The sequence below is a fragment of the Falco punctatus genome (assembly GCF_963210335.1).
Source record: "Falco punctatus genome assembly, chromosome: 7".
Lineage (NCBI taxonomy): Eukaryota > Metazoa > Chordata > Aves > Falconiformes > Falconidae > Falco > Falco punctatus.
The window spans coordinates 27,212,361-27,223,576 of record NC_137587.1 but is presented as its reverse complement, the minus strand read 5'-3'; the positions used below and the strand labels follow the sequence as shown (position 1 = coordinate 27,223,576).

The following is an 11,216-nucleotide window of genomic DNA, read 5'->3' as shown; positions in this document are numbered from 1 at the left end:
TTGTTTTGTATTTTTTTCCCTGGGGGAAAGTAGGAGATAGAAGAAACTCTACCTGGGACAGAAGTGTTGTCAGGGTTGGCAAACTGCTAATTTCTGAATGCTATGTTGGAAATTTTTCAAGGCACTGGTGGTACTCCACTTAAGATAGGTGCATTAGGTAATATACCAAGCATTCAGTTTCAAACTGTGAGGTAAAGGAGCCCTGATATGCTGCGAGAGTCCCCAGCTTTCTTCTGCACTCTCTCCTGACAGGTTAACAATTAGTTAATTGGTGCTGCTAATTACAATGTTCATTAAGCAATCCCAGGTGGCAGGGTTACCTTTCCTATCCATATGACTGAAACATTCTGAGTAGGATTTAATGCACAAGTGGAGGTAAGGGCTTTTTCTGTCTCTCTTGCACACAAGCATAGCATGGTAGCATAAGTGATATTCAGCCTCCCATGTCATGGACTTCAGCTCCATCTGAGATTACTTCTTGGCCTCATTTCAAAGAGAAGAAGAACCACCTTTTTCTCTTACAGAAATGTTACTCTATTTTGGTTATTAATTTCTATACAATTTGCCCAGTAGAATAGAGACATTTAGTTTCAGGAGGATGATGCCATTAATAATGCATGGGACTTACAAAGAAACAGTGATTTACATTACCCAAGTACTGTACAAACAGTAATTCATGATAATTTGCATCACTATAATCACAGAAATAAAACCCAGGAAGGATGCATTAGGGTCTGTGTAATTAGTGTTTTTCATACTGCTTTCTGGGTGGCTGTAACTACTGGTGCAAAGCAAATCACCTGAGTTACAGGTTGTTGCAGGGACGCCCCACTGACTCCTGCTCCTCAAGACACCAATTAACATTTCTAGAGTTCTGGGATTCTGGTACACTGATTTCATCTTCTCCCCAAGAAAGCCAAATACATCAAGATTTTTCACCAAGATTCTGCTTTGTGCCTCTCTACCTGATTGAGTCAATGTTTTTATTCATATTTCAAGTGAAAATCCCCTGCTTTTCCTATGCTTTTATATCTTCACCTCTACCACCCCCCCCATCCCCTTCTGCTTTAACTACAAGGAATTCCAATACATTGGTTAGAATCACTGGCTGTAATCAGGTAATATGGACTGTATTTCTTACTGAGTTATTTTGGAGTGAAAGGAATAAGGCATCCTTGCCTCAGTTTCCCAGTCCATAGGAAGTTGCAATTGTCAGGTAAAAGACACTGTGTACATGCAGAGTAGCATTATACACTCACACAGCTCCTCTGCAGGGCTTCATAGATACTTGACTTGCTCTTGTTACTGTTAGGATGATTTGTTTAATTCTCTAGATGTTCTTTAATCTGTAAAGCTTTTTGTGATAAATTAACATGATTCATGCTACATATAGTTTATGATGATGATTCCAACAAAAATGTGGCAATGCACTACATGGTACAGTCTGTGGGATACAGACACTATTAATTTCCTTTCTTTTGCAGAGGAAAAAAGCACGTGTGTTTACTAAGCACTCTATGCACTCTTTACTCGCTCTGTAAGTCCAGGTTACTTATCTCAGTGAAATATTCATGCCATAAAGATGAACACTAGGTGGTCAAATTTCCTTTTGAACACATTGCAGAAAGAACTTTTAACAAAGCCTCTCAGATGGTGCCTAAAAGAAACTGTGCACAAAGCTGTTCCATTTAGAAGGCATACAAATTCTGTGGCAAGTCTGTCATATGAATGTTTATATAGATAGTTTTGGAAGGGTAACCAAAATGCAATCCTCCCTAAAAGTAGGAGGCTAATCAACACCCTGAAGACTCCTTTCTCTTTGATTCCTTACAGCACACTCCCACAATGTTTTTGCTCTTTTTCAGGCTTTTCTGGAAGCTGGTGAAAAGCCCTTGAGAAAATCTCATCAGGAAAGGATGATCTCTCCTGCCAACTGATTTTAATATATTCTTCATAGGCATTGACTAGAACAGTTATTTTAGTGTTTCAGTGTACTCCTTGGACAGTTATAGAGAGCTCTACACAGAGGCAGCTGGAATCAACTGCTATAGGGTATAAACGTATGGCATTGGTGTGTGGTTCAGCTGTACAGTGCTGAACACTTTGAGTCCAGCCAGTGAACAGACCAGGTCCTGCTCTGTGCTGGGCTCTGAACTACAAGAGACACCAAATGCTCACAGCGTGTTGACCTCCAGAGGAGACTCTCGGGGTCTGTCCAGGACATCTTGTCTTGATTAAAGGAGTCCTTTTCCCAGAGTTTCAAAGTCCTTTCCTCCCGGCAATTTTCCTTTTAACTGGTTTTTCCTTAGTGTTCAGATGAACTTTCATTTCTTTTTTAGCAGATTTTTAATTATCCTGGTGCCATACTGAGATGTGGTTGAGATGGAGACTCCAGCTGTTTTTGAGTCACATCTGCAGATCACGTAGGTATGATTTCTATGGTAACTGACCCGTGTTGGGTAGAAGAAAAAAATGCTCAGAACTAAAGGTTAATTGCTGTTTCATTTATACATATTTTGTGCAACTCCAGTGTTGCAAATTGAGTATCCAATTAGAATAAGATTATTAACAGATTGAGCATCTTTTTTGTTACTTGGATGTCTGAAGAACTTCTTGCTACTTGAAATATTTTAGAAACAGTGACTCCTTTTTTATATGCGCTCATGCGTAGGAAAAGGGGGAAGGAAGGTACTTGCCACTGGAGAGGGAAACTGTTTTCTTCTTATTTAATAGAAAAGACCTACCTGTCATTCTTACGCTGTCCAGGACAGGAATAGCTTTGTGTGATCATTGTCCTAGCAGGCCATCTAGGAAAAAGCACAAAGAAAAAGCAATTGATGAAACAATTCAACAGACAAAATTTCTCTCACTTCACCCATGACAGGCTAACATTCTGTACAAGGCTTTGGAAATTCTTTTGCTGCTTGGCCTGTACTCTACATACTAGAGATCTGATTATTTGCAACACACTGGTCTTCAAATGAAATAGCTCAGGCCTTTAAAAAATGCTGTCAAAGTTTCTCTTTCAGGGGATTTTACAGATCCATTTAAGAAAGAAAACCATTTAATTTAAGAAATGAAATATGTGTTGACTAGTTTTCCCTCCTTACAATATTTGCTGGCTCTGTGAAAATGCTTAGCAAGTACACTGAAGGTTAATTGTGTAACTGGAAAAAAAAGTTGGTTGTTTTTTTTTTTTACTTTCCTCTTACTTTTCATTGTCAAATATTATGGACTTCACTGCTAGAGACAGATGTATCTATGATGAAATATTTATTCTAATTTACTGAAATACTGAGACAACTGGTAATTATGGATTATAGTCAATTTAAAGATGGGATTGCCTTATCTAGATTATCATTTTAACTTCTCAAGCATGCACATTTGGGTTGTACTGCTTATGAAAACAGACCCTTTCTTTTTTTCCCCACTATGTCCATTTTGTTTAATAGGATATTTGAGACACGTATTTTTGGCTTTCCACACATCCAGTACAACCTGCTTAGAAAAACTTGTATTTTTTTTGCATTTATACCCACCAAAGTGTCTCTCTTAGGGCAAACATTTGATATCCTTCTAAACGAGCATGGAAATTGCTAGTAATTTTTCATTATTTTGTTTATTCTGCAGGAAGAAACTTTTCCACATAATCTTTCACCATTAAAATTCTTGCAACAGTTCTTAAGGAACTCCAGGGATCCTTCTCTTCTCATGGATCTCAGCAGAGTGAATTAATCTATGTTCAAACAAAATTAGAGATGTAATTACTTTACAACCTTTAAAAGAACAATTATGTTGCTAAAACAATCACTCATGTTTTGGGGACCCTATTGCAAAGACTTCTGGACTCTGTTGCAGACTTACTCCTTTTCTTCATACCCTCTAACAGACCAGAAGAGTTAGACTTTAGAATGCCTTGGGTGAAAAGCAATGACCTGTGGGTTCACAGTGTAACATTTGGTATTTCTGGCTTTGCTTTGCTTATTGTTTTGGGAATTGCTACTAAGAACCTCTGAGTGACATTCTGAGTGTAGGACCTCTGCTTAAATCAAATGAGAAAATGTTGCTAGGGATGCTCACCCATACTTTTCTAAACTGTGAAATATTTGCCATTTGTCTATAAGTCAGTAAAAGCAGAAATACAGTCCCTGTCAGAAAACATTCAAGAAAAAAATGTCATAAAATATCTTAGAGTTCTATATTTATTGTCTTTTTGTATTTTCAAATTAAATCTGCTCATCTGACAAATACAAAAAATGCTTTGCTTTAAAACTAAGTCTTTAGATCTGCTAGGCTGGTCTTGCCTAACCAGAAAAATTCTACTTTTTGAGTACAGCAGTATTATTGATGATCTGTGTGCTAGCTTTCTCACAAAACTTTTAGTCCTGTGTGATTACCAAGAATAAAATGTAACAAAAGGTTTCAGTTTGCAAAATCAGCAAATTGATACATATACTCATTAGAAGTGCAGAAATATAGAACTCTAACACCAATAATGGGTGTTCTAATTTACATATCAATGAATATCCATCACATTATTTACATAATTACAACAAATGTTCTAATTATCAGAATTTAAGTCTAAAACAGGTGATGTGGAATAAGTTTTAGGAACACCATCCAATCCTTTCTACCTGGTTTTGATATCTCAGTGTGCTGGTATCCAGATGTTTAAATGTTTTTAATTAAATAAAGATATACAGGAGGGCTAGCTGAGATTTTCAGAAACAGCACAATCTGATTTTAACAGACACAAAAAGTACATATACACATGCAATCAGAAGATATTATATAGGTAAAATTCTTGATTATCGAGTTACTAGAAAAAGACACTACATCCCAAACAGTAATATAGATCCTGATCACGTAGTTATCAACTGGGTAAATAATATGATATGAGACTCCCAGCTGACATCTCACAGGTACTGGAGGTGTCTATTAGCTATGATTTGGGCACTCTGAGCTGTCTGATCCACATGGCTGGAGAGTCATTGAGAGCCCTGAACTGAGATCCAGACAGACACAGGCTTCTCCTGCAGGAGAAGGTTGTATGGTTTCATGAATACTGGACATGATACCTTTTTGTCTGACCAGCTGTTTAACTGGGCTAAAGAAATCTGCATTAGTAAAAATACTTAAATCCATGTTTACTGTCTGTCTAGGACCTATTTCAAACCTGCTAAAGTCAAAGCCAGAAGGAGTTTGACAGGTTGCTCTGCTAATAAGGCAACAATTAAAAAGCTCCTTTTGAAGATACTGGAAAGAGAGTACCTAAACTTTTGAAGAAAATTAAACTGCCCGATCAAATTCTGGTAATACTTAATACAGGATACCACTTCCTGCCTTGAGCAGTCACATCATTTGTACATATCATTTAATAGTTGCAGAACCTCATACCAAGCAAAGATGAAGGTACTTGTGCCGCTGGATGTGCTTTTGAAGATCTTTTGGGATGAAAGACATCATAAAAACTAAAGCACTGATAGTTGAAAATGTCCAGCAAGACCACTGGAAAGAAAGAAATGAAATATCTCCTCAAAGGTAGACTTTCTTGAATAAGATAGGTGATTTCACCTCTGCACTTTATCACTTTAAACATTGCTACCCAGTTGTTTTTATGAGACACACATCAGGCTTGTACCTGACCACTTGCCCAATGGTCTGAACACAAAAAGAAGAGAAAGAAAAGTTTTTGTTCTGTACACCCTGACTGTTTCTTTCCTGCAGTGGAAAAGTGTGACATGTTTTGAATATGCCAGCTGTCTCCCAGTTGTCTATTTGTAATCTTCATAAATATCCACTGAGAAATGCTAAAGAAATTAGGGGGAAGCCATATGGCCCTTTTCTACTTTGTTAAGAGCTGCAGGAGGGAGCCTTAAAGTTTTTATAAAGATGAAAGTGGAAGGTGTTACGTATCCTGGTTACATATTCTCTGAGGTGATGGTTTATGTTATTGAAGCATTTTGTAGAGGAACATAAATTCTCATCATTTAATAAAGAAAATTATTTTGTTGCTAGTGCATATCCTGTAAAGTGGAGTCAAATACATGCCTGCTAAGTTATATGACTTGCAAATGAAGACAGGCCAGGCCACCAAGGTAGAAGAATGTGTCTGTTTCCCTTTCTGTTTTCTTTCAGGTTTTTCTTGATATTGTGGCTACGTTTTTATTTCATAGTGAAATTAGGTTTTGCCCCAAAGTGTATCAGTCTTTCTGCATTTCTACAGTGCTTTTATTTAAGGCTATGAACACACTAAGCATTTATTACAGCTTAAGACATGAAGTAGCAAAGTGTCAGGCTGATGATACACTGGAGGCAAGTGACACTCAAGCTCATGGGGCCATGCAGCAATAGTTCCTTGTCATAAGGTTCCCAGTTCCTTTAGTTTTCTGGCTCTGAAGAACAAGAATATGCTGAGTGTGTTCTTGGTTGCACCCATTATAATTACTGTCCCACCTCGTAACAGGATGCAAGATGAGAAAAATAATGTTCTACTTCTAATGATGGATATTCTCAGTTTCTTTGGCTATAGATCTTTGCCATGTGCTGTCAATACACAGTCTCATAGTAATAGCAGAATTGCACAGCAATACATAATATGGGAAAATTCCCGAAGGTTTTCAAGTTCTCACTGAGCAGTCTGGTCCAACACCAAAACTCACCCTCCTTTGAACAGGTGGCTGGGCTAGAGACCTCCAGAGGTCCCTTCCAACCTGAACTACCGTATCAGCCAACAGTTCTATGACATAGTTTCACAGTTTACAGAAACCTCTAAGCTTTTCTTCAGAAACTACCCACATACATGCCTAAGCCTGAAGTAGATGTGAGGTACTTTGAGGTTGCTTACCCTTCAGTATATTATTAACTGTAGGTCTGTGTCACACCCTGTCATGTGCTAACTGCTCCATTTGGTCATATTCTTTGGTTTAAAATTGACCAGAATGGCTAAGGGACATTCGGGAAACCTGGGCAAGAAAGCTCACATTTTAATTCATGGATACCAAGGACCTGGCATTTGCAACAGGAAATGTCACTATAATCACAAAGAAATTGAATGTAGGTGGCTTTGCTGATGGCTTCCTAGGATCATCAGTCCCTGCTGGGTAATCAGCAGCAGTGAAAATATAGTCCACCAAGGGTTACGAAGGACAGCCCTAAGGAGACTAATGGTAACTGCCTCCCTTGTTTCACAGTGAAACCTTAGACCTCAGGAAAAGATTTGTGCTTGGGCCTAGACTACAACTGATAGCATGAGATGAAGGACCTCTTGGAAAAGGCTTCATCTTCATAGTTTTCTCATATGACTTACTCTGTTTTGGTGCTGGGTAACTCCAAACGCTTCTTATTTTGACAGGGGCTGACACTGCTTCGTGCCCTGAGACTTCTTTTCAGAGGAGATGGAGAAGGGAGTGGTATAGACATGGGTGATTTACTTCTCACAGGTTGCCTTGGTCTACTTGCATAAATACAACCACATAAGCATTTATCTGGCAATAAAACACTTTCTGCTGCAAGTATGCAGGCTGGCAGTGGCAGCTCTGGGTCGTTCAGCCATTTGGTAATTTATTAAAGGTTGCCGTTACCGTGGACATTTTAAAATACTGGTCTGTTCATCACTATGAAGGATTTACAATGAGATTTTCATGTGAAAATCATTTCAGATCCATTCACCAATATTTAGAGTCCCTTTGACTTTTAGGTCAAATATAAAATTATTGTTTCTCCAGGGAACCAAGTGTGGAAGGCAAACATCCACTGACATCCCACTCCTGCAGAGCTAGGCACAGGTGTAAATAGGGCCATAAACTAAGGAGATTATCACTATGGTCTTTGCTTGACTGGATAAAGCTAGTACAGTGTAGTCCTAATCCATGGCTGTAGCTCTTAAAAGTTATGATGATAGAAATAAATAGCAGTTTATTAAATAATAATGTTATTGCTGCTAATAGGGATGATAATGATAATAACAATAATGATGCTTGTTTATTTGCATGTATTGTATAAATGTTTTCTGCTTAGCTGCAGCCCAGATCAGCTAGTCAAGGCTCAGGGAATGAAGTCAATTAGCTGTGTTTTGAACAGGCTTTAACTGGAAGAATGTGAAAGGCAGGGAAGATCAGCCTGGCTAGAAAGGAAGCAGAGAAGTGAGATGATAGTTTTATTCTTTCTCCATTTTTTTTTTTTTTTTGTTTGTTTTTTAATTGCAGATGGTTTTTCTTCACTGATTGGCTTTTGTTTTCTTTCATCTGTTCTTTTTGAGGAGGAGTTGTCTTAATGGACACAATTCAGCTGGTGAGATTATTCAGCTGGTGAGGTCAACCTGCTTAGGTTGCTCATAACAAGCATTCCTTAGAGTAATCACTATGGAGAGCTCACAATTTCCATTGCCTGACTTGTTGGTCGAGTTATTTGATATGGTTTCTGTTTTCAATGAGTTGTCCAGAACAAAAAATTTTTATGCATCTGCAACTTTTCACAAATTCTCATGCATGAAAGATTTTCTATTTTTGGAAAAATATGAGCTCCTAACAAAGCACACAAAATTCAGCTTTTCAAATCTTCACAGAAGTGAAGTTGAAAATGTGATCAGAGCAGCTCACATGTCCTCACAGCTCACTTAGGTGTGCATTTGCAGGACTCAGCATGTGGTGAGGACTGCAACAGAAAAGAGACAGCAAAGTCACGGAGAGATGTTTTGTAAGGAGCCCACAGGAGGTGCATGTACCAGGAGAGACTGAACTATCTCTGAGATGTCCAGGGTGTTGAATATGAGCCTTTATGGTACCAGAAGATGTTACCTACACTGTGATGCTCTCTGCAGCATGGCCCTGATCTGGTCCCTAGCGTGCACTGCAATAATAGCCTACTTGCCTGCTGGGAGGGGCATGTGGGTGCACTCCAGCTCACCATGGGCCCTTGTTTCTTTGCAGGGAAACACACACAAAGCCTGGGAAGACTCTTCAGTGGACTCCAACAAGATCCTTTGTCTGGACACAGAAACCATACAGCAACCTATTCAAAAATGCCAATGCAACCAGTAGGTTGAAGATGCAATGGAGAAAAGCAGTGGCAGAAACAGCTGGAATCTAGGGATGTGACAGATTATTTGCCCAAATACTCAGAAACAGCCTGCTATGAAGTGCTACAACACATCAACATGAAGAGTCAGCCAAGGTACCAATATCATGCTGGACGTACCCATAATAGCTAAACATAGGTTTAGTGCTGGAAGTAGGAACAACATCAGAATTATAAGTATGTGGGCGACAACATGACAAAAGACAGATGGGTTTTGGCAGTGGTAGTTAAATATCCAACGTGGACAGTGGAAGCATTAGGGTGCCTTTCATTACTGTGTCAGTAAATGTGCAGTTCTTGGCACTTTCTGGTCATAAAGTTAATTCTATGTTTACTAAAACAGATGGATAGATAAGCTTCCAACTGCAGAGCACTCATCTAGGGGGAAAGATAGAAGTGATGCAAATCCATATACAGATCAAATAAGACTACAGAAGATTTCTAATCATGGAATCCTTTGGATTGTAAGGTAGATTTCATGGGTCTGTTCCCACGCACAGGAACAACTGATTTGAAGCTTTACTATTATTCTTGTAGATAGCTATTGTCCTGAAGAATCTTCATTATGATTTTCATCATAAGGGCAAATATTGGCACTAACTAGTTTTTCAAGAGATTCTGCACTAAAAAGTTTGAATTAGAACAGACTTTATCTTGTGCATTGAGGCTTCTATCCATCATGTTTTCTTCCTAACACACACAGGTCTAAGTAGGGAACTACAGAGCTGAGACAGCATCATGCAATGTGTGAGCATCTGCTGTACTGCTGCTCACAGATGGGACAGTAACCTCTGTATAGTCTATTGTCTCAGGTAAACCTGTGCCTGGCAAAATGCAACACTGGATGCTTCAGAGGAGGGGGATATTCATTTACTCACTCAGCCATGAGCAATGCATCTTTGGGATTCTATTCTATTCTCATATTTCCCTAGTCCCACCTTTGTGGTAATGGCAAAAGCTCAGCTTTTTAAATCTCACTCTGCAGCATGTGATGCAATACAATAGTATTCACATTTATGATGTGTTTATTTGTAATAGTGTGGATTCAAGATACAACGACATAACAGGTCTGTTAGCCTGACATGAATGTTTCAGAATGGAGATGGCATTTTGTTACTTAAGGTGGACAAAACTAGATGAACAATGAGGTCTCCACTGCCTGCTCCACAGCACCTGCACTGTGCTGCAGCTCCTTTATTGATCTCCCTACAAAATACCATTACCTTTGTTCATGAGAGTTATGTACTTAAGGAAGCACCTGCCATCCTCTCTCACAGTTTAAAAGCAGCTCCTTAATGCAATACCACTCTTTCCATTGTTCTGACAAGTTCATAGAGAAACTCTCCACTGGTTCTCTTAGTGGGCATCTTGTTCCTTTGTGAGGCTAACAAAGAATCTGTTTATAGCACAAATTCAAAACTAAACAAACAAATCAATGGGAAAGTCTTAATGCTTTCACAGTAAAGTGCAGGTCAGGTATGTCAGAGATACATAAAACTGGCACATGTCTACTGGCTGGACTGGTGCATATTTGGTCACATCAACACCTAGTAGAAACCCCTTGTTTTTTGAGGATTTTTTCTGAACTCTAAAGAATACAAATGATATCTGGAACATAAGGTGGCACTCGGACATTTGAATGTTTACAACTGCTAAAGAATTTAGCTAGTTTTTAAAGCTGAGGGATGTTTTAGAACATATCAGCCCAATCCAGACAATGTGTTGCCAAATCTAGTACTATAAGTATTGTATATATATAAACAAGTATATGCAGCCACTGTGACTAGGTGATTATAGAAGAGTATCAGAGTCCTCCTCCTCTGCCTCTGCATTTATAATTTCACCAGGCATATTCAGTTTATCTGAGCTAGAAAACAGTTCTAACAGTGTGAAGTTTGCTGGTTTTTGCTCTCTTCAGACTGACTTTGTAGCTTTACTCCCTTGGTCTGAGGTGGCATATTTGTAAAAAGAATTATGCACGTGTTAAAAATATTTCTTCATTGTAACAGTTCTAGGCAGCATGTGAGGTTTGAGAGGAACAGACCATTCCTCCTGCCTGGCTCTCATTTCAGGTTGTCTATAGTAAGAATTGATTGAACTTAAGAGTGTGATGCCTGAGATGACAGCACTGATAAATT

General features: G+C 38.7%; 1 long non-coding RNA gene across 2 annotated transcripts in view; it reads left to right on the top strand.

Moving 5' to 3' along the window:
* Window positions 1-236: 236 nt before the first annotated feature.
* LOC308066674 overlaps window positions 237-11,216 on the top strand; it is a 106,887-nt gene continuing 95,907 nt past the window's right edge. For both annotated transcript variants that reach the window (XR_013929249.1, XR_013929250.1), the window contains exon 1: window positions 237-11,216. This exon is cut by the window's right edge. This is a non-coding gene — a long non-coding RNA (uncharacterized lncRNA).